The sequence below is a fragment of the Sebastes umbrosus genome, chromosome 16 (assembly GCF_015220745.1).
Source record: "Sebastes umbrosus isolate fSebUmb1 chromosome 16, fSebUmb1.pri, whole genome shotgun sequence".
NCBI lineage: Eukaryota > Metazoa > Chordata > Actinopteri > Perciformes > Sebastidae > Sebastes > Sebastes umbrosus.
The window spans coordinates 22,204,001-22,221,172 of record NC_051284.1 but is presented as its reverse complement, the minus strand read 5'-3'; the positions used below and the strand labels follow the sequence as shown (position 1 = coordinate 22,221,172).

At 37.2% G+C, this 17,172-nt stretch overlaps 1 protein-coding gene across 2 annotated transcripts in view; it reads left to right on the top strand.

Annotated features, from left to right (window-relative positions):
- The first annotated feature begins 3,066 nt into the window (after positions 1–3,066).
- The window catches only part of stag1a (stromal antigen 1a), a 48,867-nt gene continuing 34,761 nt past the window's right edge, over positions 3,067–17,172 (top strand). The window contains exon 1 of one of the 2 annotated variants that reach the window (XM_037796703.1): positions 3,067–3,320. The gene's annotated coding sequence lies outside the window, so the exon portion shown is untranslated. The remainder of the gene's footprint in view (positions 3,321–17,172) is intronic. The other variant, XM_037796702.1, reaches the window with a different exon arrangement.

Here is a 17,172-nt window from a genome sequence, read left to right as displayed (position 1 = left end):
ACAATTCATATTATGCAATACACATATCATTTTTGTTGTATTTTAACTCATAGTGGTTGCATTATATTGCAATGTCCTGCTGTAATATGTGTATAATAATACAATGTCACTAGTGAAGTGTTTCTTTAAATTGTAAACAAATACAAATAATGCAGAACAATTCATATTATGCAATACACATATCATTTTTGTTGTATTTTAACTCATAGTGGTTGCATTATATTGCAATGTCCTGCTGTAATATGTGTATAATAATACAATGTCACTAGTGAAGTGTTTCTTTAAATTGTAAACAAATACAAATAATGCAGAACAATTCATATTATGCAATACACATATCATTTTTGTTGTATTTTAACTCATAGTGGTTGCATTATATTGCAATGTCCTGCTGTAATATGTGTATAATAATACAATGTCACTAGTGAAGTGTTTCTTTAAATTGTAAACAAATACAAATAATGCAGAACAATTCATATTATGCAATACACATATCATTTTTTGTTGTATTGTAACTCTTGCATTATATTGTAATGTCCTGCTGTAATATGTGTATAATAATACAATGTCACTAGTGAAGTGTTTCTTTAAATTGTAAACAAATACAAATAATGCAGAACAATTCATATTATGCAATACACATATCATTTTTGTTGTATTTTAACTCATAGTGGTTGCATTATATTGCAATGTCCTGCTGTAATATGTGTATAATAATACAATGTCACTAGTGAAGTGTTTCTTTAAATTGTAAACAAATACAAATAATGCAGAACAATTCATATTATGCAATACACATATCATTTTTTGTTGTATTGTAACTCTTGCATTATATTGCAATGTCCTGCTGTAATATGTGTATAATAATACAATGTCACTAGTGAAGTGTTTCTTTAAATTGTAAACAAATACAAATAATGCAGAACAATTCATATTATGCAATACACATATCATTTTTGTTGTATTTTAACTCATAGTGGTTGCATTATATTGCAATATCCTGCTGTAATATGTGTATAATAATACAATGTCACTAGTGAAGTGTTTCTTTAAATTGTAAACAAATACAAATAATGCAGAACAATTCATATTATGCAATACACATATCATTTTTGTTGTATTTTAACTCATAGTGGTTGCATTATATTGCAATATCCTGCTGTAATATGTGTATAATAATACAATGTCACTAGTGAAGTGTTTCTTTAAATTGTAAACAAATACAAATAATGCAGAACAATTCATATTATGCAATACACATATCATTTTTTGTTGTATTGTAACTCTTGCATTATATTGTAATGTCCTGCTGTAATATGTGTATAATAATACAATGTCACTAGTGAAGTATTTCTTTAAATTGTAAACAAATACAAATAATGCAGAACAATTCATATTATGCAATACACATATCATTTTTGTTGTATTGTAACTCATAATGGTTGCATTATATTGCAATGTCCTGCTGTAATATGTGTATAATAATACAATGTCACTAGTGAAGTATTTCTTTAAATTGTAAACAAATACAAATAATGCAGAACAATTCATATTATGCAATACACACATCATTTTTGTTGTATTGTAACTCATAGTGGTTGCATTATATTGCAATGTCCTGCTGTAATATGTGTATAATAATACAATGTCACTAGTGAAGTGTTTCTTTAAATTGTAAACAAATACAAATAATGCAGAACAATTCATATTATGCAATACACATATCATTTTTTGTTGTATTGTAACTCTTGCATTATATTGTAATGTCCTGCTGTAATATGTGTATAATAATACAATGTCACTAGTGAAGTGTTTCTTTAAATTGTAAACAAATACAAATAATGCAGAACAATTCATATTATGCAATACACATATCATTTTTGTTGTATTTTAACTCATAGTGGTTGCATTATATTTCTATGTCCTGCTGTAATATGTGTATAATAATACAATGTCACTAGTGAAGTGTTTCTTTAAATTGTAAACAAATACAAATAATGCAGAACAATTCATATTATGCAATACACATATCATTTTTGTTGTATTTTAACTCATAGTGGTTGCATTATATTGCAATGTCCTGCTGTAATGTGTGCATAATAATACAATGTCACTAGTAAAGTGTTTCTTTAAATTGTAAACAAATACAAATAATGCAGAACAATTCATATTATGCAATACACATATCATTTTTGTTGTATTTTAACTCATAGTGGTTGCATTATATTGCAATGTCCTGCTGTAATGTGTGCATAATAATATAATGTCACTAGTGAAGTGTTTCTTTAAATTGTAAACAAATACAAATAATGCAGAACAATTCATATTATGCAATACACATATCATTTTTGTTGTATTTTAACTCATAGTGGTTGCATTATATTGCAATGTCCTGCTGTAATGTGTGCATAATAATACAATGTCACTAGTAAAGTGTTTCTTTAAATTGTAAACAAATACAAATAATGCAGAACAATTCATATTATGCAATACACATATCATTTTTGTTGTATTTTAACTCATAGTGGTTGCATTATATTGCAATGTCCTGCTGTAATGTGTGCATAATAATATAATGTCACTAGTGAAGTGTTTCTTTAAATTGTAAACAAATACAAATAATGCAGAACAATTCATATTATGCAATACACATATCATTTTTTGTTGTATTGTAACTCTTGCATTATATTGTAATGTCCTGCTGTAATATGTGTATAATAATACAATGTCACTAGTGAAGTGTTTCTTTAAATTGTAAACAAATACAAATAATGCATAACAATTCATATTATGCAATACACATATCATTTTTGTTGTATTTTAACTCACAGTGGTTGCATTATATTGCAATGTCCTGCTGTAATGTGTGCATAATATTCCAAAAAATAAGTATTTTAGTGTTGATTTTGAGAATATGTTAGATATTCTTGTCAAAATAATAACTGACAGAGAGAGATGGAGGGGGGGTGTCTCTGTTGCTCCTGTGCGCGTCCCCGTGAGTGTAGTGCTGGAGGGTCCCTCCTTCTTTCCCATGCTCGCCCCCCACCCCCGAGGCGCGCGTCCGAGTCTCCCCGGCTCCCGGCCCGCTGTGTGTCCGCCAGGGGGCAGCTGTGTCTCGGTCTGAGGCTGCGCCGCTCCCGCTGCATCACAGAGAGCAGAATACCACCAGATGGCGGTTTAGGATTGCTGCTTCTTCTCTCAAGGCGCGGTTCCGCTCGGCACGGGCCAATTTTCAATATTAAAACACGCACGATATTATAACCGATAATCGATTCATTATTTCGGGAAGGTGATAATCGATTCGGCGATGTTCGTTAAAGGTGAGTGTCTGGGGTTTTTGTCGTGTTTTGTGCGGCGGGTGTGAGAGGAGAGAGACGGGAGCACAGATTAAAGATGGTGGACACAGACTGACTGTTGGTTGGGGGATGGGCGGTTAGCGGCTAACGGGAGAGGGTGAATGTGCTTTCTCTCTCTCTCTCTGTGTTCCTCAGTTACATTATAGCCTAGCAGAAGAGACGTTAGCTTCAGAGCTAGCACCACCACCATTTCAGCAAGACAACTATGCTATAGAGGAGGCTGTCTTGTCGCAGAGCCGGCCTTGTTTTAGCCACCAAGCTCTTGAGTTTTTGTGGCTTGTCAACAAATAAAGAGCCATGCGGTGTGACGTGTTTTCTTGCTCTTTGCAAGGAAGCATCACCTTCTCCCATTTGCACAGCCTGTATTATGATGTTACAGTACAGTAGTGCACCTCCTCCTTTCTTTCTGTGGGTTTGTCAATAACGCAAAATGCCACTTATCAACCCTTTTAATAACACTCACAGATGCACAATATGAGCTACTTTTTCTGGTGTCAACATCAGCATCCTTCTTCTTTGCCTTCCAAGTTTTTTGCAAGAGTAGCAGCTGACTTTTCACACTGCTAATGGACGTGTTGCTTTTACTACACTACATTAATAATGTGTGTTTTGCAAGTATGGACTCTGTGCATGTTAAATAACATTACTATGGCGCTTGTTCTTCTTTCCCCCCCATTCCCGCCCCCTTTCTGTGCGGGAAGCAGGCACACACTGAGCGGGGAAACATGAGTCACATTATAGGGGGGATGGGCTCCACCAACCAGATACAGCTCTACACACACACACACACATACACACACGTCTAAACTGGTTTCATTTCTCTGGGCTGTCCCTCCTCCTCTTCTCATAATGCTGACCTGTGTGTGTTGCAGCTCACCCTAGTAGTTAGGGGTAGTTGATGATAGTGGGGTCAGGGGTGCCTCCTGGCAAGTGTGCATGGATCTCAGATTGTTGCATAACTTGCTTTGTTTACAGTCAGGCCATGTGATTTTTTTGCATGCAGGCTGTCTTGGATTGCTATCTGCAGCTTGCTGGCTTTCCTGCCAACTTATCTCCACATTATTGTCACTCCATACTACACAAGCACCATATTTCATTTATCCTGCAGAAGTTAAGCAATACGTGTTAAACATTGTTTGATTTGCATGTGTTAATGAAATGCATGATGGTGGCTCTCTAGGAATAGTTTTTTTTTCCATGTTGAGCTGTTGACATTTCTTTTTTTAAACAAATGTTCTGCTGAAAATATAGGCCATTATGTGTGAGTGTTATCTGCAAAAATTCTAATATTTGAACAGATCTTTTTGAATTAGGAAACATTTCCATACCATATTTTGTGTAAAATATAGCTTCTTCCTAATTGTAAGGGGCGAAATGGTTGCTTAGCAGAGCTGCATCATATATGGGTGGCTGGGTTGTTTATATCACAATAACAACATATCATGATCTATAAATGGTTTTGCATCATCAATTGATGAAATAATCAGATATGAATGTCCATTTTTGGCTAATCCAGCAATTAAATACCTGACAAATTGAGTACTTAATGGAACAATCGTATACAAATCCAATATTTCCTTAGGCAGTCAGGCTCATTCATTAGAAATATTGCCCAAAATACTCTTAATACACCCAGAAATGTTGGAGGGAAAAGGATACGGTACGGCAAACTCTTTAGTGGTTGACAAAATTATATTATCTTACATTCCCACCCCTAAGATTGTATATTCAGTTTAGTTTGAATGAATTATCTGTTTATTTTTATACTGTTATTACTAGGGCTACAACTAATGATTATTTTCCATTGTCGGTTAATCTGTCGAGTATTTTCTCGATTAATCGATTAGTTGTTTGGTAATGAGGAGATGACAAGATGACGTCCTCAAATGTCTTGTTTTGTCCACATCTCAAAGATATTCAGTTTACTGCCATAAAGGAGTAAAGAAATCAGAAAATATTCACATTTAAGAAGCTGGAATTGTTTTTCTTAAAAAATTACTCAAACCAATTATCAAAATAGTTGGCGATTTAATTTAGTAGTCGACAACTAATCAATCAACCAATTAATTGATTTAGCGTTGCAGGTCTAGTAGTTATATACCTAATTTTTATATCACATTAACAATATATCGTGATATAGAAATTGTTTTGCATCATCAATTGAGACAATTTTTAATTGATGAAATAATCAGATATGAATGTCCATTTTTGGCTAATCCAGCACTAGCAATTACCTGATAAATTTGGTACTTAATGGAACAATAAAAAAAAAAATCCAATATTTCCATTATCAATCATGCTCATTAATTAGCAACGTTGCCCAAAATAGATGGAAAGGGATAGCTACCATGATAATAAACGGTACGGCAAACTCTTAGATGGTTGACAAATTGATATTGTCTTTCATCCCCACCCCTGAGATTATAAATTGAGTTTAGTTTTCATGAAATGCCTGTTTATTTTTATACTCGTATTACACACAAAACATCCTTATGGGAACAATCTGATTCTAACAATTGGCTCCAGTCCAGTTAATAACTTGAAGTGAATGTGATTTTCACTTCCTGCTACAGAAGGGAAGCTATTGTTTCGCATGAATATTGCAACAGGTCCTGTTTTATTGCTGCTTGGTCTGTTGTACAGTATTGCTGCTAACTGTGAACCAGTCTTCCCCCACACATAGCATGTAATTGGGTTTCCTACCCAAAGAGAAGTGTCCCTCTGCAAAATGTATTTTGTATTTATTATGTCTTCCTTTTGAAATTTTTTGCGTGTAAACAACTGAAAGTGTTAATTTATTGAAAACTCTGCTGGAATGGTGTAGTCATGTACATCCGTATAGACCTGGAAAAAGGTCATTCCTGAGCAGATGTTAGATATGCAGTTCTGTTTATTTTATAGTAGATCTCCACAGATACCTGAAAATAAGTTGGGTGTTCTTCTATTGCATCGTCAGAATCCCTTGGTGTGATATGTGTACGTCATTCGAGATCACACAAAGACACACACACTGTGTCCTTTGCTCCTCTTCCATGTAAAGAGTCACAGCAGGCCTCATGTTTTGTGCCAGAGCACAGTTAGTTCTATTATAAACATCCACCATTAAGGAACACACAGTTTATTTGGCTCCCAAATTGTTGTTTTAGATATATATACATGTTAATAGGAATGCATGTAGTTGGTCTGAGAGCCTCTGTGCTTTGACTTGTATTGAAGAAATAACTCACAAATGGCTTTATCCGCAAAGCAGAGAAAACCACAGAGTTTCTAAAAAAATCCACACAGTTTTCATTTGATAAATATTCAGTTATATACACCAGACTGTCCTTGCCTTGGTCTTGGGTGTGAAACAGTTTGAAGATGACATGCAGTGGCATTTCTTGCACGACTTTTTAAAGGTGACTGGTGTTAAGAACATGTCATTTTATAAACCTTGAGGGTTAACAGAAAGGGTGAATAATCCCTCCTCCTTCCTCTATCCCTTGAATCGCTTGGCTCTTTGCCCTGGCTCTTCCCATAATACGCCTATAAAGGACTGAGAATCACATAATGATTCTTATTAGTAGTGCACATACTGCAGTTTGTTGTCACTTTAAAGGCAGTGATGGATATGTAATGGGTATTTGTTTTGAGGAGAATTGTTTGTTCATATGCTGCAAAGAACATTTTCTTTATAAATCTTAATGGAAGCAAGATACTGTATATCTCAATTATTGTAAGCATAAAGCTATAAATAAGTATTGTTTTTAAGACAATGAATCAAATTGGAAACAGCAAACGTGGATTCTGCGTCATGAATTGTGCCATATAGTAGTTTCTAATCTGGAGGCTTTCACCGCTCAAGTGCAGTGTGCTTTTTGTTAGAGCCATATGCTTATAATGATACAGCTCAGGAGATTATGTAATGGGTTTGACATTTGTCAGAGCCTATTACACGGCGACCTTGATTCAAGATGTTGGCTATAGAAAGAATAATATTTCCTGTTCGTATTGTTGTCCAGCCTTTGGCGGTTTTCTCACAGTCAAGAGGGATGTCAAAGAAAAACCGAATGAATGTTGCAATGAAATATATTCCATCTGCCCTCATTAGTCTGTTTAAATCTCTGTCTATTAATATATTAAGCATATAACACATCACAGGAGAAGCACAGTGATTAGAGATAATTCCTCTTCTTCATAATTATGTTAATGAAAATAATAGAATAAGGAAGACATACATAGGTGCATTTAGTCTAATGTTCTAAAGTCATATGACGTACCTGCAGTCTCCCTATAATTTATTGGTATAATGGTGCTAGAAAAACACGTATATCGTTTGCTAAAATGACTCAAACACATGCTTTTTACACCTTATTTTCTTAGTGAAATGACGGTGCTGCAGTAGTGCGATCATTAGGGTTTTTTTCCTCAGGAAAGCCTTGCTCATGTCAATATGCAAAGAGACCTGAGTAACGCTGTCGAAAAGAGTTTCGTCACCCTTGACTGAAGCCTGATTTAAGGCTTTCATTGTGATGTGGTTTCCTGTGAGTAATTCGCTGCATTGCTGGTTTCAGATCTGTTTGTCTGTCACTTTTTTTTTATGTGCAGGGCAACTCGTGTCAAGTCGGGAATACGATTTCTGAATTTGTTTACTTAATAGAAGGCTGTCGAAATGAGGTCCAGCTGTTTTTCTGAGCATTTTTTCCTTTTTTAAATGAATGTAAGCCTGTGAGCTTGTGTACCACAGTTGTAAAGAAGCAGCATCGTGGATACACACAACACCACAAAAACACACAACATAAACATTAGACACATTATATACAATAAAAGTATTGCAAATTACCAACTTAAATTTGAAGTTGCAGTTATTTTTTGCACTTTTGAAAGCTGCACAAATTGAGTTGTTGACATAGCTCTTGTTGTCACGGTTTCATAGTGTTACTTGATTAATTGGAAACACAATATTATTTCACTGCAGCCTCATTACACAGACATTAGAGTGATGCCACCAATCGATTCTGACCTCTTTAAAGCCATTACACTTACACAGAAAACTCAGGCACCATTAAGTTAAATATTGATTGTTTGAAAGCGATGCCAAAGTGTGAAGAGCTGCTGGTCATGTAGTAACTTTAATCAACTATGAGAAGGGCGCATTTGGGGGGTATGATGTGTAGCAACACTGTCACTGTTTTGATATACAATGTCATTAATTGTTCATGTATTATCAGCCACAGTTATCAACAGTTTATTAGTGATCAAGTACAGGGTGGCAGCATATAAAACAAACCTGGTAATCATAGATTTTCTGCGTTCAATTACAATCCCCGAGCCCTTCGTAACTCAAAAAGGACAACAAGGTTACTGTAGCAGCTGGTGACCACAGCATGTGCACTGGCTGGGAAGTAGATGTTTATACACACATATCAAACCGTATCACATGGATTGGATTTCCTTACACAAGAGAGCTTGTGTTCTAATGCATGCTAGCTGTGCTTTACAGATGGTGCTTTACCACATGGCTAAAACTATCATTAGTATAATAATATAAAATATTAATATACTAGTATGCCGGAAATTGTGAGTCTGTCTGGAAAGTAGATGTGCATGTTGTGAGATAACATAGTAATGCAGTGTTGACATAATGATGGGTCAGAAAACTTGGTAGTAGGGGGTATTTGTTTAAGTAATGATATTCAGCTGTCAGGTTGAGCAGTAATGAGACTAGGTGCGTCGTGTGTGTGTGTGTGTGTGTGTGTGTGTGTGTGTGTGTGTGTGTGTGTGTTGTGATCTCTCCCTGGTGTTCCTACACGGCTCACTGGTTTCTCGACTGAGCAAGCTGCTTTTACCTGTTTGCTGATGCAGCCAAGCTACCGACTGGCAGTGGCTGTTATTTGTTTTTTAAAGAGTCAAGAATGGGAAAACAATACCACGGCTTTACTTTCCGACATCAAGGCACTTCTTTTTCAGCCCACTGTCTACATTTAAGAAAAACACATACTGCTACTTTAGTGTAATTATGCGTCTCAGCATCATGGGCTGATCCTTGGTTCCTTGTACAGCTTTACTAGCCCTACATGTATAATCCTGCAAATTGAAAAACTGTTTGTAGTTGTTTTTTTTAGCAAAGGCCCTAAATAAAGCTGATCTAACTCTTCTGGCCTTGAAAATGTGTGGTTAGCTAGTTTTACACTGATCTTGCTGAACACATGTGGAAACTAACACTTAAAGTCTAAGTGAAATGAAATTGCATTGTTTTTGTCTGGTGCAGCTAACATACCGGTATCTGCTCTGTAAATCATTTGTCTCATGTTCTCCTTTGAGGCAAAACTTTTAAAAACCAAAGCGGAGAAATTTACATTTGATATTTTTTTTGGTTTCATAGTGGCGCACCCTACTTTTGCAGTTTTTTTTTACCGTTCTGGTATCTGGGCAGCCCGGTGCCGCAGTGGTTAGTACTGTTGCCTCCCTGGTTCGATCACCGGTCCGGGCAGGGCCTTTTTTTGTGGAGCTGCATGTGACACATGACATGGGATTCCTCCGAGTTCTCCGGTTTCCTCCCACCACCAAAACATGTATCGCCCAAGCGATGTGGCAACCGGCGTAAAACCTATGCCAAATCAAATGTGCAGATCATAAAATCGGATTTCCTTACCGGATCGGTCGAAGCCCGGGTTACCAACTTGATGATCCGCTGTGGCGACTTCTAATGGGAGCAGCTGAAAAATGAACAACTGTTCCGGTATCTATTTATATAAATTAATTCCGTCTTGTCCTGCACATTAGCCGGTTGATCGAGCGACCAAACAAACATCCACCAGGGAAAAGTGCACTTATAACATCAGGTTGCAGGCTAGATAGTTAATTAGCTGCTCAGCTGCGGCACATTAAACAGCATATAAACGTACTAGAAAATATCACTTCTGTCCTGTTAGATGCTAGTGTGGTTTTTACTCTTCAATACCACTAACAACCCGCTGTCTGTCCATGACATGTTGGCTAAAACGCAAGTTAGTTTACGTTGTTCCCTACGATGTTACACCAACACTCTGCCAGCCTGCCTTTTAATAATAAAAGAATAACAACAATACATAAAAACACCCACACTGACTTTATTTTTGACTACATAAAGGGAAGACTAAATGTAATTTCAGTTTGACTTAAATTAGAGTTGTATGATGTGTACCTACTAGCATGATTTTGTGACATGGAAGCTTGAAACCTTCAAAGCATATATACTGAGAATGGACCGTTTAGTGAAGGACAAATCTTGTGTCTAGTAGTTAAACTTCTGAAATTAAAAATACTTGCATATTCATAAATTCAGGATTTTTCAATGAGAGAGAAAAATTAGATGTCATTTTCATTTTTTTGTGGTAAAAACATCAGGCACAAATTGTTATTCAAGTATTTGTATGTGTCATAAAACCTGTATGGAGGGGATCTTTGGACTTTTACAATGAATGCAGTATTTTTATTGTATTTAAGTTAATTACTCAGGTATTTTTCCACCGTTGCCCGTGCACTAATAGAAGCCTAATATGACTCATAAATCTCAACCACACAATGGCTCAATGGAATGTAAATCCATGGTGACACCAACGCAAAAATAAACAAAGTATTTACTGTAATTCGGAAATGATGTGGATGTGATCTGGGATAATGTGCTAGTTTGGTGTCTGTTCACCTTGTTCAAGCCGACTGCAACCACAAACTTTGCTCTCACTGGCATCATAACAAGTGAAACATTACTGTGGTGTTATTTCCACCACTTAAAAACATCCAATTAAAATGCCAACGCAGTGGTATTTTCCACTTTACAGTTCAGTTTATAAAAAGGAATTAAATCACTGCTATAATCAGCCCACTTGCATCAGAAATGTTATTTCTTGAAGTGTTCTACTAAATGAAAACAGGTGATGCAGGTATATTGAACAGCTAGTATTTGATGAAATAGATAGTGAAATGTTTGACGTTTGTTTTGGCATCCATTGAAAAAAGTCAAGTTCCCCACTTTATTACAGGATGTTTTGGATGGATGTTTTTGTTTGTCTCATCTGCCTCCCAGCTGTTAGAGGACAGTGAGGAAGTGTTTCTCCCGCCTGTGTTGGGATCGCCGGCCCTGTAGTTACTGACAGCAGCTCATTTTTTTTACACCAGCGCTGTAAAGTGGAGCTTTGTAGACTGGAACATCTTATTAAAGACTGAGCCTCAGACAGACGGCTCAAAGAAAAGACTGCCACCAGGGCTTCACTCACATTGAACGGTGGTGTGAACAGTGAGCCTTTGTGTGAAGTACATACGACATATTTGTTAAGAAGATATTTAGCTGTCAGTATGTGTAAAAAAATGCATTCGAAAAGACTACAGACATTGTGCATGAAAATTTCATATAACCCCCTGCCCCCTATGTAACAGTGATGGTTTATGATGACACACTATAATGTAGTTGTAAACACATAATAAGGACATTTTAAGTGTTTCTTAATGTTAATTAATCTTAAAGTGCATGCTGGTGTATAAACAAATAATGAACGATAATAACACATTTGTAATGATACAAAATTAGAGCTGTCAATTAATTAAAATATTTAATCGCAAATTAATCGAACATTTTTTATCAGTTCAAACTGTACCATAAAGAGAGATTTGTCAAGTATTTAGTACTCTTATCAACATGCGAGTGGGCAAATAAAGGGGAGACTCGTGGGTACCCATAGAACCCATTTTCATTCACATATATTGAGGTCAGAGGTCAAGGGACCCCTTTGAAAATGGCCATGACAGTTCTTCTTCCCCAAAATTTAAAGTTTTGAGCATTATTTAGCCTTCGCCGCGACAAGCTAGTATGACATTCTAGCTTTAAAACTGAGCCCGCTACGAGGTAAAAATCGCAAGTTGAGTCAATACGTTAACGAAATTGGTGCCGTTAAAACAAATTTACGTTAACGCGTTATTGCGTTAACTTTAACAGCCCTATACAATATATCTGATAAATACTGATAAATACTGTCCATAAATAAAAGCCTAATCACGTCCTATATGCATACAACTGGATTAAAGTGTGTTATAAACCCCTTGAAATGTCTATATAGTGCTTATAAACTACTGTAGAAATGTAAACAGTAAAACAATTGTGAAGCGCCTCGGTAGTCTTTGTTGCATGTCGTCATACCCCTTGATCTTTCCCCCATTTCTGGTCTGCGTCTACACTGTCATCTGTCAAATAAAGGCAAAAATGCACAACAAAAATATCCTAAAAAAATAGAGAATAATGCACACAAGAAATAGGAGTAATAAAAAGCGATAATAAAGTAGATAAAAGAATTAAATAAGAAAAATATGCTAATGGCTATAAAACATTTTAATTAAAAGCTAGGCTAAAGAGCTAGTTTGCAATTTTCTGTTTAAAGAAATAAACTCTTGCAGCTGCCTTCACATCTTGTGGTTCCAAAAACCAAAAGCTAGCTCATCAAATACTGTTCATTTTTCAGTTTCCTGATTCCTCGGTGGAAAGAATTTCTTTTGGAGCATTGGCCAACAGTAAGGTAGTGAAATGAAAGTCTTGGATTTGCATAGACATCGATTTAGATATGTGAATTGTGTCTCCTCAAGGATTGCAGCCCAGGTTTTTTTATGAATGGAAAAGAGAGGTTATGATACATTATTGATCTCTTTTGGCTCCAGTTTCAAAGGTTGGATGTCTGGGAGATAAGTAAATTCTCGCCTCGGCTTCAGGGGGTTTTGACTCGTTATTTTATGATTTACGTACTTTCAGAGCAGCCATATCTAAATGTGGCACCAGACCCGCAAATCCTTCCGGTGTCATTTATACAGGCGAGTTTAACAACCAGCTTCAAGCAACAGCAGATACCAGCCCCTCAGCATCGGCTGTGGCAGCGTGTGTCTCGGCGGTCAATGTTATTTGTACACACTCTTACTTAATATTGATTCGCTGGCCAGTGCCAAGTCAATTCTGTGGCTGTACAGTGTGGAAGTGAAGTGGTCCCAAAAAGAACGAAACATTTCAGCAAAGTGAGCTACTAGACAGGGCTTTCTCAAAGATTTGGAAACTGTAAATGGGCCAAATATGTATTGGTATTGGAAACAAAGTTTTCACCATGTATATGATAGTCTCACAAAGAGGCATAAAATTGAAGGTCTGGAAAAGTATTTTAGAGCACAAAAAGGACTCGATACTAGAGAGTTGATGCTGTGACTGTGGCAACAGAAGTGTGTTATCTAGTGTCCATGTTTCCATGAATCCCATTGAGGTCTCCTACAAGTGGAGATGTGGCGGGCTGCGACTGCCCGGAGACATCATTAGCTTGTATCACTCATACCCCATCTGCTCTTTCGGCCTGTGTGGAGGGGATTAAGGGGTTTCCCTGCCTGCACTGGCTGACGCCAACAGATTATTTACCCTGTAAACCTCTTCCCTTATTCCCTACTGACTGCATATTATCCTGCTGGCGTTACCCACATGTGAACCGGAGAGTCCAACACAGTATCAGACAAACCCACTGCTGCTCACAGCTTCCTAAAACTGTTGTTGTAGTCAAGGTCAGACTAACATTGTTTGAACACCATCATCTGGCTGATGGACTTTAATAATAATGATTCCTCATCAAACTGTGTGTACTACTATTGGGAATCCATTGATTTGATTTTGTAAGAGGGAAAGACATGTCCTTCATTCACCACAAATAAAATTGTTTTGATTTTTTTTGTCAGTTTATGGTCAATTTAACTGCGTGTGCTGGTTAAATTTAGTTGTCTATACAGTTTTGTGAGGCAGAAAACAATTATGAAACAATGATGACTTGGTGATGTTTCCTACCTAAATGTCATACAATATAATGCATGTTCATCATGGTACACTGTTATTGTAGACTAGGGCTGCGGCTGACAATGATTTCATTCCCAACTATTCATTAAGTCTATGAAAAGTCAAATAAATAGAAATAAAATGCCCATTACAAGTTCTAAAAGAATAAAATCAGCAAAGCCTCACATTCGAGAAGCTGGACCCAGAGAATATGTGGCGTTTTAGCGAACAAGATGACTCAAACGATTAATCAGTGATACAGCTAAGTGGTGATCATTAATTAATATCTTTCATTTAATATTATTTAATGACAAAAGCTCATTCAAAGTCAACAGAATCTCAGTTTCTTAAAATGGCTAATTCTCTGCAAGTAACAGTTAAAACAACCCACAAATATTCTATTAACAATGAAGAAAATACTTGTACGAAGATGTAACCACCAGTCCAAGATTATTATTTCTATTTAATTAATACAGACAGAAGTGATGAAACAATTATCAAAATGTCATCCATTGCATTTTCTGACTAATTGCTTAGTGGAATTTGTCTCTGCAAAACTCTGAAGTCAAGATTTCTTTGTTGTGTGTTGTCTGAAACACTCAAACAGCCCCAAGTAGACAAAACTGTTGTGAGAGGTTCATCTCAGCACATTACTGAAAGTACCACTCACTATGAATCCCGCATTTTTCTGTTTCCTTTTTAAATCTTCCTCCTTCTTTTTGTCCTACCATTTGTGTCTGACACCTGGCTGGGATTTACATACACTTCCTCCTTGAAGCACAGTGTTAAATCAACCACCAGTCAGAGCTCACCAGCCTCTTCTTCTTCTTCTTCTTCTTATTCCCTCACCCTCATTATTCCCCTCAGCTGCTTGTATATTATTGCTAACAGCATAACAGCATTTCTTTTCTTTTTTTTTTTTTGCTTTGACATCTGCCGGCTCATATTAGCAGGCTTCTCTCGCTCTTGTGAAATCTCTGACATGCCGCTAGATCATTAGGAGGAAGTAATAATGGGTGTTAGGAGTAATGGCCTCCGCAAGTGGTGTGTGTGTTTATGAGTGTGTGTCCTCCCTCGTTCTCCCCCCTCTATTAGAAGTGAATATGAGGCAGACTGAGAATGTGGGCCAAGGTGAGAGAGAGAGAGAAAGAGAGAGAAAGGGAGCCCAGACAGATGAGAGAAGAACAAATGAGTCTCCTTTTCTTTTTCTACCCCTCTCCTCCCTCTCCTGCTGCTCTCCCCCTCTGTGCTGCTGTCACACTTTCTCCCCCTATTTCCCCCTTTTCCTTACCCCTCCTCCCATCACCACCACCACCACCACCTCCACCTCCACCGCCACCACCTCTTCTCGCGGCTCCATTTTGCGTCAGCTGCAGCCGAGCAGGCAGCCATTGCACAGAGAGGGGGAAACATTACATCTGCCTTATCTCTCTCTTTTACGCCGTTTCATAGCCTTGCCCCTTTTTTTTTTCTTATGATCTATTTATCCTTTATTCACAGAGGTAGTTCTCAGGAGATTAGGCGGGAGAAAAATCTATTTTTCAACAGAGATCTTATCAGTTTGTGCAGCATCCTTCCCCTCCCCTCCTCTTTGCTATGATCAGGCTTTTGCAGAAATTGAGTGTACAGTAGTTTGTGGCAATAACAGATGGCCGCGCATGTGTGTGTGCGCGGTAACATGACTGTGTCAGACTCTCCGTGTCGGATGGGTAATCTCCCGTGTGACATAATCATAATCTGGTTAAACCAGACGGCCACAGTCGGCCTCAAGGCTGTTCAACATTATAAGGCCAAGGCTCTTTGGTCTCAGCATACATGGCTGAGGCTGGCAGCATGATAAAGTGCAATTATTGTCTTGGTGGTTCAGCTCGTAGCGGCGGCCCACAGGGACCGATTGTGGTTCAAGCTCACAAGTCAGGCTCTGGTTGGCCTTCATTGTGGAGAGGTTTGAGAGCTCGCTGGTTCTCTTTATTCTTTCTTTATTGTAGTTTAGAGTTTTATGAGTTTCCTGCTGTTTGTTTTGACTTTGATTATAAGCCAGGATTTATAATCGTTAGGAGATTACACACTCCCTGGAAGGGAAAAGATGAAATAATTCAGAGGCGGGAAACATTTTCTCAGACCTCAAATCACAAGATCAAATTAACTTCATGCTCATTAGGGCTGCAAATTTGGATTATCGTTAACCTGCTGATTACTTTGTCAATTAATTGTTTGGTCTGGGGATGTGAACATTTTTGTGTGAACATTTTTGACCGGTTACGCATGTCGATCTATAGGATAATTTACGATCTACATGTAAACCAATTGAGCTGTTCAGACAGGACGCACCACGGCAAGCTCCGGCGCCAGGCTCGATGCATGTGCGAAACAGAATAAATTAAAAAGCAGGCGAGAAAGCAGACGAATGAGTATTGTAAATGGAAATACATTTCAGCAAAGCCAACAGAAAATAAAATAAAAGGCAAGACATTCACAACACAAAACATTGTAATTGGGTGGATATAGTGCTTCGAAATGCGACGGCAAAGCTCATTGAGTCAAAGGAGCACCGTAAAAGGAAAGTGCATCTTTTATTTTTGCTTATTTTTGCTGAAAGCCAATTATTTACCGGTTAATGGGTGTCGGGCTATCAAAAGCTAAATTAAGCGAAACTGACCAAACTAGTTTGGTCTATAAATTATTAAAAAAGACAAGAAACTGAAGCTGACATTTAAAGTGCTATAATCTACTCTCATAGCAATGTTTTTGCTGAACATAGTGGAGAATTTTAGCAGCTAAAGAGACAGATATTTCCCTCAGGAGATGGTGGAGACCAAAGAAGAGCTAAAACAAAGTAAATATTGGACTTACATTCCTCATTAGATTCCTCACAAACACGACTCCAAACGAATGCTAACGTTGCTCCGTATCTGCTGGATGTGTAAATAATCGACCGTTTGCATATCAACTTCATATAGTGATAGTATATCAATATAGTTTCTGCTTCTTCCAAGAAAACTGTTATTG